This window comes from Budorcas taxicolor, chromosome X (genome assembly GCF_023091745.1).
Source record: "Budorcas taxicolor isolate Tak-1 chromosome X, Takin1.1, whole genome shotgun sequence".
NCBI lineage: Eukaryota > Metazoa > Chordata > Mammalia > Artiodactyla > Bovidae > Budorcas > Budorcas taxicolor.
The window spans coordinates 38,843,440-38,855,143 of NC_068935.1; positions in this window are offsets into that span (position 1 = coordinate 38,843,440).

Consider the following 11,704-nt stretch of genomic DNA (forward strand, 5'->3'; position numbering starts at 1 on the left):
ATTCAATCAGTAGCCAGATCTCATCCATTTGCCTTTCTTAGTTTGAGTCAAATCTGTGCCCAGCTCTTCATCTTTACTGCCACTGACTTTGTTCAGGGCTCATTTCTGGCTTTGACTCTTATAATAGCCTCTTAATTGTAATAAGGGGCAGTGTGGTATTGTGGTTAGGATTGGTTGAGTAAGATAGACCTGGCTTTGCCCATGTTATGTGAAATCTTGGGCATGATAATTTACAATTCTGAGACTTAGTTTATTCACATGTAAAATGGTAGGTAAAATAGTTTTGTTGTTCAGAGGGTTAAATGAGAGAATACAGTTTAGCATTGTACCTGGTACATAGTAAGTGTTCAATATGCTATTATTTTTATTGTCTCATTGTCTCAAGTCTCCTCACCTCTAATCCTGCTTTCCTTCTTTAGAAAAGGCAAATTCTTTCTTTCTTTTTTGGGTCATTTTTTGAAGTATAATTAATTTACAATGTTGTGTTTATCTCAGGTGTACAACAAAATAATTCAGTTATATATACATCCCTTTTCAGATTCTTTTCCATTATAGGTTATTATAAGATATTGAATATAGTTCCCCATGCTATGCAGTAGGTCCTTGTTGTATATCTACTTCATATATAGTAGTGTGTACCTGTTAATCCCAAACTCCTGATTTATTCATCCCCCCAACCCACTTTCCCCGTTGGTAACCAGAAGTTCATTTTCTATCTCTGTGGGTAGAAAAGGCAAATTCTGACCATATTAGGTTCCTGTCAGTATTCTTCGATAGTTGTACTTTGATAATAGGATAAAAGGTAGATCTCCTGGCACAGCTTACCAGAATCTTAATGACCAACCAATATCTACCAGTCAAGTTTCATCTTCTGTAATTCTCTGACTTGAACTTTTAGCTAAAACAATTCTGAAAAAAAATCTGCATTTCCACAAGCCCACAGGCTCTAATGTATATATCTTGGTAAATGTATTCCTTTCTCCTGGAAGTTCTCTTTCCATTTGTCTGCTTAGAAAATTCTTTCTCATCCTTCATGTCTGAGCTCAATTGTGGCATCTACTGTAAAAGCTTCCTTGTCTCCCCTGTGCTTCCAGAGGACTTTGTATTTACCTCCTTTGTTGCACTTATTATATTGTGTTGTGATTACTGGCATGACTGTTCTATACTACACTGTAAAATCCAGGGTAGGAACCATGGCTTCTCTACTTTGTTCAATAATTAGTATAGTGCATGGCGTGTAGCAAAAGCTTAGTAAATGTTAGTTGAATGTATTAATGGATTGCAGGATTTCCTTAATAGCTGTTGATAATGTTTACCTGGCTCATAGTTTAAGCTTGATTTCTTGGCCTTTTCCCCATTCAAATCAGCACATGTCACCTATACGTGCCACAAGAAAAATGAAAACAAAAAAAAATCCTTAAAGAAGTTTTCAAACAATTTGAACATCACCTATGTCTCACAGAAATGTAATAAAGTGATTTTAGAAGTCTATTTATCATAAATATACATGTTTTATTTGGTTTCCATTACTTACATGATTCAAAGGCTTACAGAATTCCTAATATGCTAAAATTAGTTAACTGAAGAGTGCTCTGACCAGCATGGAAGGTAATCAGTTGAATAGCTAAAAAGAATATGTGTGGGTTTTAAAGAAAGTTAAGTACAGGGGGAATGCTGTGAGGGAGCTGGAAGGCAGAGAGAAGCTTTTCTGCATACGTGGGATATGGATCTCTCAGTTGGCCAAGAGCTCTACCTGCTTAGGTAATCATACAGGAAGAGAAATCCAACAGAGTAGACTTTGTTTTTTCCTAGGCTTGAGAACTGAACACAAGCTACCAGAAGTACATTTCTTGACACTGATGGGATGGCTAAATAAGCTGGAAAATAGCATTGGATTTTGTTGTGATAAAAGTGGTCATCCTATTTCTCAAACCAAATTAGGTATTTGTGATAATTTGACTTACTCATATTGTCCAATGCATTTTAAAGCCTTAAAAAACAGATGGTCTAAATTTGTTTATTGCTTATTTTGGGGATAACATATGTACTGATAGTATTAAGTTTGCCATCCATACTACACTCAGAAAATACTTTTTTTTCTGACTCTATAGTGAGGCATGGAGAAGGAAATGGCAACCCACTCCAGTATTCTTGCCCAGAGAATCCTGTATACAGAGGAGCCTGGTGGGCTACTGTCCATAGGGTCGCATAGAGTTGGACACGACTGAAGCGACTTAGCATACGTGCATAGAGAGGCAAGTGAAAAAAGTTATTAACTCCTGATGTGCAACTAATATACTGTCTTAAGGTAGTTACGATTCTTTATTCAGATACTGAGAATACAGATTATGGATGTTAATACAGTAGCACAGCACCCTGGACATAGCAGGTGTTTCATAAATATTTGTTTATATAGAAAGGCATATTGTGGCTAACATGTTACATTTGAATAGTTATATATAATTGAGTCTGTCACTTACTATGCATTTAACATAGGATATAGGAAAATGTGTTAACTTTTTAGAACAGGTGAGTCATTTAATACAGTGCTAACGGAGCCAAGGATGTGGGTTTGAGTCTGAAAGTGAATCACCAGTTGGTGACCCACAGAGATGACAGATGCTGTGACCAGAGGCTGTGCCCTAAATGTTTGTTGTCAATTTCCCACCATCAACTGAGTGATCATTGACCACAAAGGGGAGAGGGTGAGGCCGTATGGCTGTTACTGTACAACCCATCAGCATGAGAAGAGAAACGATTCACGAAAGTCCAATATGTTGCTTCCTGTGTGAATGGACTTGAAGCTCATCTTTTAAAAAGCCTACATATCTAAGAGCTAAGTGAGAACACTCACATTGTTTCTGGTAATTTCTATTAAGAATTGAGACAAGTATTCAAATTTTGGATCTATTTAACACATTTAAAATCTCAGGCTCACCATTTTTCTTTTGTTAGCTTACTAGTTGTTATTGATATGTCCCTACACTTAGAGTATGGCAACACTAACACAACAGATAGCCATAAGCACTGGAAGTCTGAATTGACAGGATTATTACTGTGGATTTGCATTTCAATTTTTTAAAATAAAATCTTACTATAGGATGGTTAATTTCAGGGAAGAAGACTGTTCTGAATTGTCATTTAATGAATTAAATTGTGTTATGTCAATCTTGATCCTCATTTTATACATCATTGTTTCTGTGTGTATCTGGGACAAAAGAAAAGTTACTTGCCTGTTGTTTTGAAGTATCCTGTAGAGAGTATCTACAGATACTTGGTGTTTTCGCAGAAACACCAGGACTCTGAAGTGTAGTAATTTCTAGGTAAAAGAAGAGGTAACTTTAAATATGAAAAAATCATACAGTTCTCCTTGCTGGGCTTCCATAAAGTCTAAAATTACCATAATCAAGAATGTATTTATTTATGGAAGTTAAGGCAGTATCTCGGAGTATAAGATGCCTTTTTGTGAAGTCCCCTGCTTACCAGCTTCCAGGGGCCCACTGCTGCCATTAGGGACAAGCCTGCACTCCCTGGCTCGAAGTTACTTTGCCAGTTAAGCTTCCCACCACCCTCCTGCCCTAGAACAAACTGTTCTGCACTTCATTCAGTAAGCAAAGGGGAACCGTAGAGGACTTTTGGGTAGAGGAATTATATGTCCAAAGCTGTATTTCAGGAAGGTTACATTCACAGCAAAATGTAGGACAGATCAACAAGAATAAGAGATTGGAGACTAATTATTACAGTGCTTAATGCCACAGGAAGCATGAATGGAAAGGAAGGGAAAGTTATGAGAGAATTTAGGGAGGCAGACTGGACTGGAGCAAATAGCAAAGAGTCAAAAATGACTCAGGTTTTGTGCCTGAGTAAAGTTAGGAGGAACAGAGCGCTGGTTTGGGGATGAATCTGGTTTTGCACATGTTGGATCTGAGGTACTCATGGGCCGCCCAGGTGAAGATGTCCCAGCGCTTTTAGTAAGTGTGGAGGTTACGCGTGGGAATCTTGTACGGAGACGAACAGAGACTTAGCTAATCTCTAGTCCAGCCCTGGGAGATGGGAAACAGGATGGATTTTTATGTCTGGGGAGAAAAGATGGTAAAAGAGACCTTCCTGAGGAGAATTCTCTTCACTGGGACTCTAATGGCCGCATTGTCAGGAACTTATAGAGGCAGTCACAGCAGAGACTCTAACTTCCTCCCACCTTGTCGATTCCACAAGGCCTATTTTCCCAGCAATCACTTAAAAATGTGATGCTTATATTTACAACCATGAATAATTCTTCTATCTTCCTTTATAAAATTAATCATGGATTTTATAATCAGAGAAAAAAGCATAACTTGGGAGACTATATGACAAAATGAATTATTTAACCAAAAGATATCAGAGCAATTATAAATATTGTGCATTTTCTTACCTCCATCATTTGAAGGACATGATGTCCTAATTGTTTCTCTATCTTTCTGTATGGTTTAACATTCAAGAAAAAAATTAATTAGTAATTATTCTTCTAAAAGACACTTTTGCTGATTCTAAAGCAATCAGAATAATACAGTATCTTATCTCCCCCTTCCCCTCATCTCTACCTCTCTACTAGGTGCTAGTCTCAATGCTAATACATATTATTAACCTCTTACTGGATATCTTTTACAGGTACCTCACTTTAACTAGTTTAAAATGAAGCTTATATTGTACCCAGGTACGCTATCTTTTCCTATCTTTTCAAACTTACTACTTGTCTGTCTTCCACATTTTGGTTATAGGTATAATAATCCTATAACCAATAATAATAATCCAGTGCTCCATTCCAAAAAGCATAGAATTGTTCTGTTTATTTCAGATAAGGCTAGTTTAATCCAGTCTAATGTTTATTGAGTACACTGCCTGGAACTAAGATACATAATTCCTGACCTCAAGAAGTTTATCACCCAGTAGAAAAGACAGAGAAATATGATGGAGGATAATGAGTTCTGAGATAGAAGTAGGCCTCAGCACTATGAGAGCATACAAAACCTGCACACAAAAATTAAATCATCACCATCGTTGTCATCTCCTTTTCTCTGGGTCCACACATCTGTTGAGTCACCAAATCCTGACATACTCTGACTCTGAAATATCTTAAATCTGTGGCCTCTGGTTCACTCTCATTGTCACAGCCTTAGTTCAGGCCTTTATCATTTTCATCTGGACTATCCCAGTAGTCAAAACGATCTTGCCTCTAATCTCCTCTATGTAGCTATCTCACACTGCAACTAGAGTATCTTTTAAAACCCAAATCATTCTTATCTCACATCCTACTCAAAAACTGGCAATGGCTTTCTACTACTGAGAGAATGAATTCCTACTTCAGCAAGGGATGCAAAGTTCTGGCTTCAGCCTGCCATGTCAGTCTCTTCTGTTCCACTGCTCTGGTTTTGCTGGCTTGAACTTTCATGCTTTCACTTAACACTGTAAGCCTGTCTGCAATACTGCCTCACTACATCCTCACATCTACTCATCTGAAAACTTCCCACTCAGGTTTCAAGACCTAATTCAATGAAGCCCTCCTTTTATAAAGCTTTTTTAGATTTCTCTAGGCAGGGCTATTTCTCCACACTTTCTGTGCTTCGTATTTTATACAAAGCAAAAGTCTCCTCTCATTTGACTATAAGGACTTTTGTTTATGTGTCTGATCCCTGGACAGCGCATCCCCAAGAGCAGTGATGTCTTTTCTATCTTTGTATCCTATGTCACCTACTTTCCCCCTTTTCCCTTCCTTCTACCTTTCCCTACCTTCTACTAGGACCTGGCCCACAGCAGGTTGTCAATAAACATTAGCTATCGTCATCATCATCATCATTATCATCATCAAATATTTGTTAGTTTCTGCTCAACTACATGGTACATTTAGCATGAAGCTGACTCAGAACCTTCTCTACCAGGAAGACGGTTCAGATCTGTGTAGAACTCCATTATTTCTAACCAATCAGTACCATGCCCAGTGAATGGGGATATCCCCTAGAAAGAAAAATTAACCAGATAAATGAGTGGCCAATACAAAGCACCTGAGACATATAGCTTTCTACCTTTTGTTCTGTTGTGTTACTCTGTACATCATGTGGAGAATGCAACAAGGTTGATCTTCTTTCAGGAGTCTTTACAGAACTATACAAATGCTGGGATGGTCCTATAGGCAAATGAAAGAGAAATCATTTAATTTTTAAACTTGATTGAAGTATAACTGAAGTAAAATAAACTGAACATATTTAAAATGTACCATTTGGCTTTGGCATATATGTGTGTGTGTGTGTGTGTGTGTGTGTGTGTGTGTGTGTGTGTGTATATAAACCCTTGAAACCATCACCACAATCAAGGTAAACATTTATATCATCCCTAAAAGTTTCCTTGTGCCCCCTTATAGTTCATCCCTCTCTCTTCTCCTATCTCCCAGGCAATCACTGATCTGCTTTATTATAAATTAGTTTGCATTCTCTAGAGTTTGCTATAAATGGAATCAAACAGGGGTTATACTACCCTTTTTTTGTCGGGGGGAGGGTGGTGATCTGGCTTCCTTCATTCAGCATATTTTGATATTCATCAATATTGTTGCCTGTATTAATACTTTATTCCTTTTTATTCTGAGTCGTATCCCATGGTATGGATACACTAGCTTATCCATTTGCCTGCTGAAGGGCATTTAGGTTGTTTCCAATTTGACTATAATGTGCTATGGACATTGATGTACAAGTCTTTATCTGAACATATATTTTCATATCTTGTGGGCACCTAACGAGGAGTGAAATGACTGAATCACATGGCAGATGTAGTTTAACTTGAGCTGCCAAAATGTTTTCCACAGTGGTTGTACCATTTTACATTCCACCTGCAATGTCAGACTGTTCTAGTTGCTTCAAGTCCTTGCAAATACTTAGTATGGTCAGTTACTTAAATTCTACTAGACATTCTGCTGGGTGTGTAGTGGTATCTCATTGTGGTTTGATTTGTATTTCCCTAAGGACTAATGATATTAAACAGTGTTTTGTGTGCTTATTTGTCATCTGTGTATCTTCAGTAAAATGTTTGTTCATGCCTTTTGCCCGAGTTTATTACGTTGTCACATTACATATATTACATATTTTTCTATATTTTACACTTTTTTTACGGTGATCATGCCTTCTAGATGTAGGTCTGGAGACCACCTTTTGTTGTCCTCACTTTTGGGGCTTGAGAAATGAGAAACAGCCATTATGTAACAGGGCTATTATTAAAATTTTATATTACTTTTTCATTTTTGACTAAGTACAAGATCTCTACCCTCATCTTTCATAGGCTTTCACTTACCTGGGGGTAGAGCTAGGGAAGGAAGGAGAGGTTAGAATTTTTAACAGGACAAATGCCATGATGAACACCCAGGTAGTATTCAGTATCTGTCATTCCCCCAAATGATGACACAACCAAGACATTATGCCTTGCAAGCCATGCAGTTGTCTCAAGAATTTCCTTAAATTTTATCTTCCTTTTTGTGTAGAAACATCCTAGAATACTTAGTTGAGGAAATTCTTCATAGTGTCCTGGAGATACCCTTAGCTTACCCAATAAGAGTTATCTGGGCTCAGGAAGAAAAAGGATATGACTTTAGGAAAGTTAGGGGGGAAATGTCCACTCCTGTAGCAGCTCAGAGATGGTGGGAAATGGGAAGGTGGTGAGAGTGACTGGAGACCAAAGAAATCAGACAGGGCTTCACATTTTGCTTACTTTGGGCCTTGGTGCTTCAGATAACTGAGGTTAACGGAGAGAAAAGAAGAGCTATTGCTCAGCTCTCTGTTTAAGACTCTAGAAAGAGATTTCCTTGGCTACCCCTACTCTCACTCTTCCTCCTCACCAGGGTCATGGACCCCAAACTTTGTAATACAGTGTGGTCAGGCAGAGCAAGGCTCTCGCTGAGGTTTTGCTTTTTCTTTCAGTTTTAAAACATTTCAGCTTTACTGACTTATATAATGGGCACATAAAATTGTAAGATAGCTAAAGTGTACATTGTGGTGATTTGATACATATGTATACTGTGAAAGGATTTCTCCCCCTTCACCCATTTAGTTAATGAACACATCCATCACCTCACATATTTATCATGTTGTTGTTCTTAGTAAATTTCAATTATACAATACAGTGTTTTCAACTATAGTCACCATGCTATACATCAGATCCTCAGATCTTATTCATCTTACAGCTGAAAATGTGTACCATTTGACCAACCTCTCCCTATTTCCCCTTGAGGTTTTGCTTTCTTAAGCCACTCTTGGTTCCCATGTGGTATACACATGGCCCAGAAAGGGCTGAGGGTCTAGCTGGGAAGCTCCTCAAGGGGAGTCACTAGGCTGGGGGTAAGAGGGCTCCTCCCAGAGTGTTATGGAGCAGGCCGTCAGGACTCAGGTAGAGTGGGAAATCCAGAGGGTTCTACTAAGCCCAGCGAGACCAGACAATGAGTCATTGCAGGGATGGCCAATTTAACTGAGAATGATGACAGGCCAAGCACTATCTCTGAAGATAAGGGCATGTCTCTGAAGACCAGAGGAGGCAGAGGACAAATAGTCATCCAAGCACCCTTACTTTATTCTGCCTCCATGGGACTATGGAAGCCAGTGTTCCCCAAAAGTCAATGTGCGTGCCATGCACTGGGGTCTTGTGAAAATGCAGGTTCTGATTCAGTAGTGGGGCAGTGCCTGAGACTGTGCTTTTATAATAAGTGCCTCAGTGATGCCCATACTGCTGACACTTAGAGGAGTAAGAACTTAAGCCACACCTCTTGCCCCAGACAACACCTTTGGGAAAGAAGCACAAATGACTATTTTAGTATTTCTAATTATTTCAATTACTTTTTTGTCCTTGGTGTGACTTCTGGTGACCGGCAGTGACACTCACTTTCTTGATCTTTGGATAAGAAGCTTAAAATAAATAAAAAAATTTAATAGTGATGATGACAAAGTTATTCAAGATAGATTCTATTTATCCTTTTATGCCCTCTAGGGGGAGAACCATATCCTAATCTGTATATGGGGAGAAACTGGAGAGGGTATGTAGTAGGTCTCAGTGGGAGGCAAATTTGTACCCCAGAGGACAATGGAACTGGGACATGTCTGGAGACATTTTTGGTTGTTACAAATCAGGGAGAGGGATTTCTCCTGGCATCTAGTGGACAGGGGCCACGTATGATGCTACACATACAATGCACGTGATAGTCCCCATAATAATTATCCAGTGCAACATGCCAATAGTGGCAAAGTTAGGAAACCTTAGGATAGATGTGATGGGGAGGCAGGACAATCACTTTAATAATATTATCTTGTATAGTTAAAGCTCTACTGGGCGGGGGGCAGAACTGTCTTCTGGCAAAAGGGAAAAAACTCCATCCCTCTGTCCTGCTCAAGAAGACCATGGCTTTTTCTTTGTGTGGGGATGCAGACCAGCATAATACCTGTGCTAGAGACCCTGGAGGCCATGTGCTGGAGACCCCACAATGGCCATGACAATTCTTGGTTGTGCCTGAAAAATCTGGCTGAGGCAACCATACATATATATACCTGATTTGTGAAAAAGGTGACTGCCGTTCCTGTTTCTAATCATTTAGAAATAGACAAAAGGATTCTAAACTATATGTGTGCTAATTCGATTTTCATTAGAGTTACGTGTATTCCTTGGTGTCGACATGGTAGAACATGATGTCTTTGTTACAATGATAAGTCAATTTCATATGTGAAATAGACATCTTCATTCTCCTCTCACCTCTGATACTGTCAACATCAAGTTCTTTTGTTTTCTTTTTCAAAAAGCATTTGAGGTGGGCACTGTTTAAGATGCCTACCTGAAACTTTCCTCCTACTGGAAGGGGAAGTTAACAGTTGAAGATGGAGGGAGAAAGCTGGCTGCTAAAGTGATGTACTGTCTCAGAGGCAGAAGGTTACACCCTCATCTCACTGAACTGAACCGTGAGCTTTTGTTACTGACTCTTCCTTCACAAACTTTTCCTTCCTTCCTCCCTCTCACATTGTGTTTACTGACTGGTCCTTTTTAAAAGTTCTCTTGAACCCATTCTCTGCTCATTTCTTTAAAAGTGAAGTCTTTTCTGCTTTCCCTTAAAACTTCTTATCCAGTTCTTTTCCCTTCTCTTTTGTCCCCCCTCATACATCTTGTCTCCTGTCCTCTCTTTTCTCTTTCTTTTCACTATTTAGCGATCCACAAAAAGTTTTTCATTTCTTCTCTTTCCAACTCTCTACCTTTCACATATTGACTTTTCACTGGTTTCTCCTTTTCCAAATCAGTTCTATGTGTGTATGTATGTCTGCATGGATGTATGTACGTATGTTTCTACCTGTCATCTATCTACCTATCTGCCGTACCTGCCTCTCCCTCTACCTACCTAGCCATCTACCATCTATATTGTATTCTCTTTTTTAAAAAACTGACTTCTACTTTTTAAACCCGTCTCCCTCTATCACACAATTGTACTTGTTTTTTTGGTTCTCCCCCTCATTCTCACATTGTCTTTTTCTGCTATTTCTCACTTTCCCCTACTGACTCATCATTTATAAACCTCTTTTCTTCATTATTTCTTACTTCTGTTCCATCATCCTTGCTTCCTATCTTCCTTCCTTCTTTATCTTTACCCTTCCCACCCTCCTGTCTTCCTTCCTCCCATCCTCCTTTTACTCTCTTTCTGCTGGCCCCCCTTTTATTTTTTCCTTCCTGCTCTAACTCTCTCATTCTCTTTTTCATGCATTCCTCCTTACTGGCTTCCACTTTTAAAAGTATATACCTACTTAACTATCATCTGTATAACTGCCTACCTACCTATTCAGCTTTCAACCATTTTCTTTGTCTTTATTTTTGTTTTTGCTTTCCTGACTCCTACTTTTACAATCTGTCCCCCACCACACAACTGTTTTAGGTTTTTTGTAGGAAAATGGTTCCTACATTTTCACTCTTACATTCTCTTCCCTTCTTTAGCTGTCTTCCCTACTGACTCATCCTTTATTTTAAAATTTTTATTTATTTTTGGTTGCGCTGGGTCTTTGTTTCTGCTTGCAGGTTTTCTCTAGTTGCAGCAAACAGGGCCTACTCTCTAGTTGCGGTAGGCAGGCTTCTCATTGCAGAGCCAGACTCTAGGGCATGAGAGCTTCAATAATTGCAGCTCACAGGCTCTAGAGTGTGGGCTCAGTAGTTGTGGCACATGAGCTTGGTTGCTCCACGGCATGTGGGATCTTCCTGGACCAGGGATCGAACCTGTGTCCCCTGCATTGGCAGGTGGATTCTTATCCACTGAGCCACCATGCAAGTCCCACCCTTTGTAAACTTACTGCCTGCCTGCCTTCCTCCTTCCCTCCCTATCTCCCCTACTTCCTGCCTTCCTGACCTCCTTCTTCCTTTCCTTCCTTCTCCTTTACTTCCTTCCCCCTCTCTTCCTCTTATATCCATTTTTTGGGTTTCCTCTTTTAAACCTGTTTCTCTTCTTCACTTATCTTTTTAATATTGACTTTTAAAAACTAGATCTTCCACATAAAAAGCCTGTCTACTTACCCATCTGTCCATCAACCTACCAAACTACCTAGCTGTTCTCCATTTATCTTTGTTTTTAGCTGAGTTCCTTTTTTGGAGCTTTCTCTCCTCGCTTCCTACAACCTCTCTTTCTTCTTCCCTCCTTCCTGCCTCCTCTGTCTCCTCTTTCTTTGTCTTCTCC